Source organism: Mesoplodon bidens, assembly GCF_964165515.1.
Source record: "Mesoplodon bidens genome assembly, contig: HAP1_SCAFFOLD_84, whole genome shotgun sequence".
Taxonomy (NCBI): Eukaryota; Metazoa; Chordata; class Mammalia; order Artiodactyla; family Ziphiidae; genus Mesoplodon; species Mesoplodon bidens.
Window position 1 is genome coordinate 102,549 of NW_027672468.1, and position 10,024 is coordinate 112,572.

Sequence of the window (10,024 nt, forward strand, 5' to 3'; positions counted from 1 at the left end):
TCACAAAGATTTTCTCCTACGTTTTCTTCCAGATGTTGTATAGCTACATTTAGATCCATGATTCATTTTGAGTTAATTTTCATATATGTTGTGAGGGAAGGGTCAAGTTTTATTTTTTTGCGGTTTAAAAAACTATTTCTGTAGGACCCTATTGTGACAGTTTATTACACAACGTACTGCACCTTAAATTGTGCCATCCCCCCTCCCATATGGCAAGCTAATAGAAACTTTCTATTACGCCAAGGCTACTTGAGCGGATTGCGTGAGATTAGTATGTGGAAACGGCCCTGCATTTAGCAGTCTGTTCCAACCGTCTTTGTCAGGTCACCTGACAAATGACTGTGTTCACCGTGCCGTCACGCATTGGTCACTGCTCTAGCCTCATCTTCCTCAGCGTCCCACAGCATCTGCCACAATTGCGATCCCTCTCTTGTCAGCTACATGCCCTCCTCTCTGGATATTAAAAATTATTTCCCTGTGTAATGATGATACTGTTAATACACAGTATTGAAGAAATTAAATTCCTACACAATAATATTACCTAATAAAGTGTTGCTATTCAAATTTCCCCCACTGTCTCTCTTATATAATATCATTTCTTTTAACAGCTTTTTGAGGTACAACTGACATGCAGTGATCTGTGTTCACACACACACATACATACACACCATGAAGACATCACGAAAATCAAAATGTCCATCACCTCAGAAAGTTTCTTAATGTCTCTTTGTAATTCTTCCTTCCCATCGTTCCTTGCACTTCCCAATCGCCATGCAACCATTGATCTGCTTTCTGTTTGCATTTTCTAGAATTTTATATAAATGGAATCATACAGTGTATACTTTTTTCTAACTGGCTTCTAACTCAGCATAATTATTTTAATCTTCATCCATATTGTTGTCTATATCAGTAATTCACTTCTGTTTATTGCTGAATAGCATTCCTTTATATGGATGTACCACCATTTTTGTATTGACCATTGATGGACATTTGAGTTGTTTGAGTCTTTGTCTATTACAGATAAAGTTGCTATGAATATTTGTGTACAAGTCTTGTATGGATGTTTACTTCCATTTCTCCTGGGTAAATGCCTGCCTGTAGAATGGCTGCATCATTGGTAAGTGTATGTTTAAGTTTTTTAAAAATACCTATTTTCCATAGTGGTTTGATCATTTTACATCTCTACCAGCAGTGTATGAGAGCTGCATTTTCTTCACGTTGTGGCCAACATTTGCTATGCTCAGTATTTTTAATTTTAGATAGTTTAATAGGTGTGTAGTTGTATCTCACTGTAGCATCCCTAATGATTAATCATGTCAAACATCTTTTCATATGCTTATTTTCCACCTGTATATCTTTGAATCTTTTATCTATATTTTTCTGGAGTTTTGAGAGTTCTTTATATATTCTGGAAATTAGTCCTTTATCCAATAGGTAAGTTGCTAGGTATTTTCTCCCATTCTGTGACTCATCTTTTCGTTCTCTCAGGAGTGTCTTTTGCAGGGCAGAAATTCTTAATTTCGATGGTGTCTAATTTATCTATTTTTTTCTTTTATGCATTATGCTTTTGGTGTTGTATCTAAGAAATCTTGCCGAACTCAAGGTCATAAAATTTTTCACCTGTTTTTTGCTAGACGTTTTATAGTTTTATGTTTTACATTTAGATCTTTGAACCAATTTGAGTTCACTTCTGTATATGGTTTAGATGGAAGTTCATTTTTTATTCTTTTTGCACCTGGATATTCAGTTGTTCCAGCATCATTTGTTGAAAAGACTATCATTTCTCCACTGAAATGCCTTTGAACCTGAAAGTCAGTTCTCCACCTCTCTCTACTTCAGAACTTTGTATTCTGTTCCTTTGGTCTTTTTGTCTATCTTTACACTACTATCATAATGTCTTGAAGGTGTAGCTTCATAATCCTTGAAATCAGTTACTGTTAGTTCTTCAACTTTGTTCTTTCTCAAAGTTGTTTTAGTTATTCTAAATTTTATTTCCATATGAATTTTAGAATTAGCTTGTCAATGTCTATAGAAAAGCCTACTGGGGTTTTGATGTATAAATCGATTTGGGGAGAATTGATGTCTCAACAATATTGAATCTTCTGATCCATGAATACTTTATATCTCTCCATTTATTTAGGTCTTTCTTAATTTCCCCCGGCAATATTTTACAGTTTTCAGTGTGCAAGTCTTTTGTCAGATTTATTCTAAGTATTTTATATGTTGGATTCTTTTATAAGTAGCATTTTAAAACTTTGATCTCTGATTGTTTGTTGAGACAAATTCATCTTTTTGTATGTTGACCTTCTACCCTGCAAACTTGATAAACTCATTTATTAGTTCCAGTAGCATTTTCGTAGCTTCTATCAGGTTTTCTACATAATCATGTTATCTGCAAATAAAGATAGTTTTACTTCTTCCTTTCCATCCTGAATATGTCTTTTCTTTTTGTTGCCCTATTGCACTGGCTAGAACCTTCAGTGCAATGTCAAATAGAAGCAATGAGAGCAGATATCCTTGCCTTGTTCCTGATCCTGGTGAGAAAGTACTTTGACCTTCACCATTAAGTATGATGTTAGGTTTTTTGCAGAAGTCATTTATCAAGTTGAGGTGGTCTCCTTCCATTCCTAGTCTACTGAGGGCTGTTTTTTTCTTTAATCAGGAATGTGTGTTAGATGTTTTCATTCTTTTCCTGCATCTATTGCAATGATTATATGATTTTTCCCTTCTTTTCTTAATTTGTTTATTTATTTTTGGTTGAATTGGGTCTTCATTGTTGTATGTATCCAGTATTCTTAATCTTTTATGTAGATCCATATTCCAATCTGGTGTCATTTTCCTTCTGCTTAAAAATACTTCTTTTAACATTTCTTATTGTGAAAGTCTACTAGTAATGAATTCTTTCAGCTTCTGTATGTCTGAGATAGTCTTTATTTTGCTTTTGTTTTGACAGATCCGGGTATAAAATTCTAGCTTGATAGAATTCAATTCACTACTTTAAAGATGTTATTCCACTGAGTTCTCATTTACGATTTTTCAAGCACGAATTCTGCTGTCATTGTTATCTTTGTTCCTCTGTAGGTAGTGTATAATTTTTTCCTCTGGCTCCTTTTAAATTCTTCTCTTTATTGCTGGTTTTGAGAAGTTCGATTATTTTTTGTGCCTTGGTGTAGTTTTGTCCATGTTTCTTCTGCTTAAAGTTCATTGATCTTCTTGACTTTGTGGGTTTATAGTGTTTACCAATTTGGAAAACTTTTGGCTATTATTTCTTCAAATTTTTATATTTCTCCTCTCCTTCATGGACTCTAAGTACACATGTATTAGGCCACTTGAAGTTATTGCACAAGTCACTGAGGCTCTATTCATTTTGTTGTTGTTTTGTTACTCCTTTTGTTTCATTTTGGATAGTTTCTGTTGCTATGCCTTAATGTTCACTGACCTTCTGCCGTGTCTAATTAGCCTTTAACCTCCTGCAATATCTTTTTCATTTAGACATTGTTTTTAATCTCTAGAAGCTCAATTTAGGTCTGTTTTACATTTTCCATGCCTGTACTTAACATTTTCAGTGTTTAGTCTGGGTGTTTTAACATATGAAATACAGTTATAATAACTTTTCTTCATGTATAATAACTTTTTAAAAGTTCTTTTCTGCCAATTCTAACATCTGTATCGATTATGGGTTATTGTTGATTGATTGCCTTTTCTCCTCAGTATGGGTCATATTTTCCTACTTCTTTGCATGCTTGGCAATTTTTCATATGATCCCAGATATTGTGAGTTTTAGTTTATTGTGTGCTGTGTATATTTATATTCCTGTAAAATGCCTGGGCTTTGTTTTGGGTAAAATTAGGTTACTCAAAACAATTTTATTCTTTTAGGTCTAGTTTTTAAGGTTCGTTGGGTAGGAGTCCAAGTAGCCTTTAGTCTGGAGCTCATTATTTGCAACTACTGAGACAAGTCCTTTCTGAGTATCATGAGGTTTTCCAGTCTGACTTGTAGGAACAGGTACTATTCCTACAACCCTGTGTGATATCCAGTTGTTCTTCTTATTAATCCTTTCATGTGGTTCTTTTCCTGGCATCAAGTTATTCCTCACACAAATGTACTGACCCATACTTTGTTGAATTCTCAAGAGCTCCCTCTGCATATCTCCAGAGTTCTTTGTGCACTTCTTTTCTCTCTGATACTCTGCTTTGTGAACTCTAGTTACCTTGGTTTTCCCAGACTCTTATCTCCATTTCGTCTGTCAGGGAGCCCACTAGTCTCTGTCTGGACTTCTCTTCCCTGTACCATGACGTGGATACTCTCCCAGAGAAGTAAGGGCAATTATAGGGATCACTTCATGTATTTCCCATCTCCTCGGGAATCACTGAAATGTATTGCGTGAGGTTCAGTTTCTTGAAAACTGTTGTTTCATATGTTCCATCTGATTTTTTCCTTGTTGCAGGTGGGAGGTTAAGTTGGCCCTTGTACTTCATCTTGGCCAGGAGCCAATAACATTCTTTAAGTCTATTTTGCTTTGATACAGGGTCCAATTAAAGATGAGGCATTGCATGTCATGTCTGTGTTTCCGTTAACCTAGAATTTTTCCCTACTATCTTTTTTTGGTCTTTTATGACATTGGCTTTTTTGAAGAGTCTAAGCCAGTTGTCTTGTAAATTGCCCCACAATCTGTATTTGTCTGTTTCCTCATTAGATTCAAAGTAAACATTTTGGGGAAGAATACTATATAGGTGATGTATTCTTCATACTTCATCACTTGAGGTGACCCAGTGCTAAGTTTGATCACTTGATTAAGGTGGTCTATTCCATATCTCTCCATTGTAAAGTTATTTTTCCCCTTGGTAATTGATAAATAATATGTGGGGTGATCCTTGGGATCAGTGAAGATCCTACTTTCAAACAACTCTTCACCCAACTGTGCATCAATGATAAACCTTGTCTGAATCGATTATTACATTGATAGTTGCAAAATAACACTTTCCTAATTCTATCCTTCCTTTTGCATTTATTAGCTGACATTATTCTATAAAGAAGAGCTCCCCCACTTTTCATTTGGAGTATCATTATGAACTCATGTGCTTTTATTTCAATTAACTACGTTATACCTTATTATAATGATAATGTTATTCTTTGGAATGTTCCTTTTGTCCAGATTTGATCAATGCGATCTCTGTTATTGTTTAGCCACATGATGCTTTTTTATTACTAGAATAATTTCTAATATATTACTCCTCACAAATAGGAACTGAGAAAGTGACTCCAGAATGTGCGGTCTTATTCATACTCTTCTTAGAAGTTTGCCTTCTTCCTGTGTACTCTCAACCCAAAGTGAGGCTTTCGGGTTGGAAGGAGATACTTCTGAATTAAACTGCAGTTCAATATCACCCAATTCTAGTCCCTATTCCCTTTTTTCTAGGCATATCATACCTACTGCCATCCTAATCCTTCTGTTGGGCACCTCTCTCCTCCTCTATATTTATTTCCAACAGTCAAGGGCAGCAATTGGCCAACCGGCCCCTATCCAGTTCTATAGTCCATATGCCCCAAGAACTCCGTTTTGCACTGGTCTGTGGTGGCCTTGGCCTACCTCTTCTACCTACTCAGGTAACTCTTTTACCACGAATTTAATTACCTGTGTTTCCATTTATAGGATCTTACCCAGCCGTAGGGCCTGCTGCCTCTGCCAATTTAAAAATACTATTGAGGTTGTCTGTGAGACAGTCAAGCTGCGTTGTGACAGTGAACGCCTGAGGGATGTCACACGTTGTGGTGAGTCTCAATTGTGGGATAATACATTTTTAATTTAATTTTTTATTTTTAATCAAGGATGATACATTTTAAAACTAATGATGTAATTACATTATTTTAATACATTCATTCAGAGTTCCAGCTCCCTAAATTTCTAAGAATTACCCCCTTGCTAAAAATCAGATTCTTGGTTACATTATTAAGCTAAGAATAGCTCAGTTACATTATTGGCTTCATAATGTAACTGATCTGCATATATAAAGGAACCAGAGAAAGGAATGGAAGGGGGAAGGGAATTCACATTAATGGCCACATATCCTATGCTGCCCTCTGTGCAAATGAGAACTTATTCACATAGTACATCACAGTTTGTAAACTGATTTTATATACATTAGGTCTCAAGTACCCTTTGTCTTATAAGACAGGTGTAAATATATTTTTGTTTATTTGGTTTGTTTCTGCAATTTTATAAAGAGTACAAGTGATGCTGTTTTATGTCCTATCTGGAGCCTGAGAGTTTCTGGTTCCATAACCAGAAGCTGCTACCAAGCCCTTCTAATGCATGGGAGAGCTAGTTATTTCTCTGACTGTCCAGCTCTGAACTTGCTCTGAATCGCAAGTTTTTCTATCCACAAAACACTCAGGGCCTTTCAACTATTTTTCTATATATTAGATTTATGGGCACTAACTTGATGACTTCCAAAATGTGCTTTCATGCCCAGGTAGCTTGAATACAGGTCTCTTTCAGTGATCTAGAGCGCATCATAAATAATAACACTTTGCCACTTATATAAAGACAATATTGCTGATTTTTCAACACAGTTTTTTTTTTCCTTTGGCCACCAAGCTGGTGGGATCTTAGTTCCCCCAGCAGGGATTGAACCCGGGCCACAGCAGGGAAAGTGCCGGGTCCTAACCACTAGACCACCTGGAATCTCCCCAAACATTTTTTTTACTAATTATATTACTCCCTTCTCCCCCAGAGTGGGCGGACAAGGCATTTTTACTCTCCTTTTACAGGTGAGGAAAAAGAAGACCAGAGGTGTTAAGTGCTATGACCCTAGTGCCCCGATCTCCTGTCCCCAGTTTGGGGCTCTCTGCTAGCCTCTGCTCCTCCTTTCTCATGACCCTTCCCTCCTCCTTTGACCCTCACCAAAAATACTTTTAATCCTTTTGGAAGACAAGCCCAGCTACACAATGGTACACATTACCTTCACACAGTCAGAAGATTTGGATGGTTCCCCAAGTAGAGCTGGAAATATTAGAAGTAAAATGAATTGAAAGCAAAGTAGCCATCTGACAGAAGTTGCTTTTTCCCGTCTACATTTTAGGGCCTCAAGTATTATTCCATTGATTTGTTGAACATTCCACATGGGCATACAATCTGGCAAATCTCTAAACTTATACCCGAGATCCCTGCCCAAATTTTAGCAAAGAGCCAGGGCGGACATAGTGTTTTTTTCTGTATAGAGCCTTCTGTTATGGGGACTGGGATATATAGAAGCAGGGACTAAGCAAAGGACTCAGTGGGTAGTTGGAGAAGGACATGTCCAGATGACGACCTGTTAGCGGCGGTGGTTGTCGTGGAGATCTGTGATAGCAGCAAGAACACAAGCACACTGAAGAGGTGGAGAGAGGAAGCCTCACACTCCTGTGCCTTTGAGGCAGGACAGGATGGGGTATATGAATGTGAGGAGTCACAGTAGATCTGCAGAGAGTCCAGCTGATTAGGGGAATATTTGTCTTCCAGCCTTGGCTTTTCTTGAGTACTGGCCCCTGGGAACCAGTGGAGTAATCCTGAATATAGTTCCTATATTTCACGCTACAGAATTTTCTGAGTAGATAGCCCCCTTTTCAAGAGAGACCTTTCTCACATTTTGTTGTTGCCAGTCATAGGCTTAAGTGTGGGTTTCTTTTTCTCCTAAGTGGCACTCAAACTTTGACTGATTCCTAATTTCTTTGGCTGTGGACTGACAAAAGGCTGTCCCATTAGTCTTCAATGATCAAAAACAGTCCCTTCTCTTTTGACAGATGAAGAAACATCTATAGAGAATGCAGGAGGATCGTTGATGAAGGTGTTACAAGCCCAGAAGAAGAACAACAGCACCGAGCGGACTATTGCGTCAGAGAGGATGTCCTCACCTAACAGTGCTGTCAGCTTGTCAGGCTTCATGAATGAGCAGCTGGACTTTAATAATAAAAGTGATATTATCAGTGCACTAAGTTACATACTGCCTTATATCTCAGAGGGAAATCTAGGAGATGTGGAATCAACATTATTACCATTCATTCAACTTCTTTTTTCAAATACACAAGATGGAGATATGCCGCTGGGCCTTTTGAAAAACAATACAAGGAGCCCTTCTGTTAAACCTGTACCCAACAATTCAACTAATAAAAACAAATTGAGGGAACTCCATTTTGTGGAAAATTTGTTAGATGCAGAAACTCAAGAAAAAATTGATGAGGTTAAAAAGGAAGAAAAACCTGCCACGTGTACGCGTTCCAACCTTTTAAGTGCCATGATTACACGCTACATCTTTCAAAATAAATTAGAAGCTGCCCAACCACAGAAAGACAGCCTAGCAAAGATGGAGAGTACAGAGGAAAAGCTGCTGAGAGTGAACAAGGTCCTCAAGGGGCATACAGAAAATGCACCTCAAAGCAGTGGGAGATGAGAGCGTCAGGAGGAAACAGAATGCCCAGCCATCTGTGGCGAACACTGCCAAAGAATGAAAGCTCAGGAGGCCATCCCCAAGAAAGCTGAAACAGCTCCTCGTGGTGCAGAGGCCCAGGAAGCTGGTGGGAAAGTCCTCCAATGCAGAGTCTTCATTCATAAAGGAACACAAGGCCGCAGGCTCCTCTTCCTTGAAACCGTACTTCAAGGGCAGGCTTTGTGCCTCCATCCCGCCAAAATCCCCATCTGAGGTTAAAAGCAAATCAAAAGACTTATCCAACGCTATTCATGTTTTCGAAGATGCAAAGGCAAGAGTTAGAAATATTAAGGACTTCGAATTAATCTCACATTCTGGAAAAAAAAATACATCTTCCATAAACTTAGGTCTCATCGGGTCCACAGAAAACCCAAAGTTAAAAAGCATCGAGGGGGTTCCCTGGTGGCACAGTGGTTGGGAGTCCGCCTGCTGATGCAGGAGACACGGGTTCGTGTCCTGCTCCGGGAAGATCCCACATGCCGTGGAGTGGCCGGGCCTGTGAGCCATGGCCGCTGAGCCTGTGCGTCCAGAGCCTGCGCTCCGCAACGGGAGAGGGCACAACGGTGTGAGGCCTGTGTACCGCAAAAAGAAACAAAAAAAAGAAAGAAAAAAGGGAGTCGAAAGTTCAGAAAGAAAAGTTCACTTGATAGAATGATGCTTGCAAGCCCTCCTTTCTCTGTCATGAGGAGTCTCATAAATTCCCCTCCACGAGAGGCTGTTTCATCTTCAGGAGAAGTGACTTCTCAGGAAAATCCTTTTCCAGAATTATTTTCTCTTTCAGACCCTTCTGCAGAAAACACTACTTCAGAAAACAATACTGCACAAAATGTTTCTGAAGCAATTATTTCTACAGGAAACGCTACTCTGCCAGGAGGAACCGGCCCTGGAAACACTAGCCATAGGAACGTCTCCACTGCACATTCTACTGTTGCTGCAGACAACAGTATTCCAGCTGTTCAACACACCAACAAAACACAATGGGAGCACCACAACATGGTCACTGAATTATCCTCTAAGCCCACAGGCTTCACTTTCCCAGGGCTCGCATCCCCGGGTGATCCAGTTGAAACTCAGCTAAACCAGCAGCTCTGGTCCCTCATCCCCAACAATGACGTGCAAAGGCTCATTTCTCATGTTATCCAGACTTTGAAAATAGACTGCTCGGACACCCACGTGCAGCTGGCCTGTGCCAACCTCATCTCTAGAACAGGCCTCCTGATGAAGCTTCTCAGCAAGCAGCAAGAAGTAAATGTGTCCAAAGCGGAATGGGATATGGACCAGTGGAAAGCTGACAGCTATATCAGTGAGAGCACAGAAGCCCAGAGTGAGCAGAAAGAGCAGGAGTCAAGTGAGGTGAGGATAACCCCTGACACATGGGACTTGGACTTTTACTCAGTTTAGGACATGCCATTAACGTGCCCAAGCGGGAATACCACGGGCTCCTAGTCAGTATCTTATCTTCAGCCATGAAACGGGCTAAGACAGTGATCTCCAACTTTGCTCATTGAGAGCGTGTGTCACTATTCCTAGGGTAGACGTGAAAAGGACATAACACAAGA

The 10,024-nt window shown here is 39.2% G+C and overlaps 1 long non-coding RNA gene across 1 annotated transcript; it reads left to right on the top strand.

Annotated features, from left to right (window-relative positions):
• Positions 1-8,277, top strand: LOC308610149. Its single transcript, XR_014014434.1, has 3 exons — positions 1-1,117; positions 5,654-5,772; positions 7,783-8,277. It is a non-coding gene; the product is annotated as an uncharacterized lncRNA (long non-coding RNA).
• Positions 8,278-10,024: the final 1,747 nt, after the last annotated feature.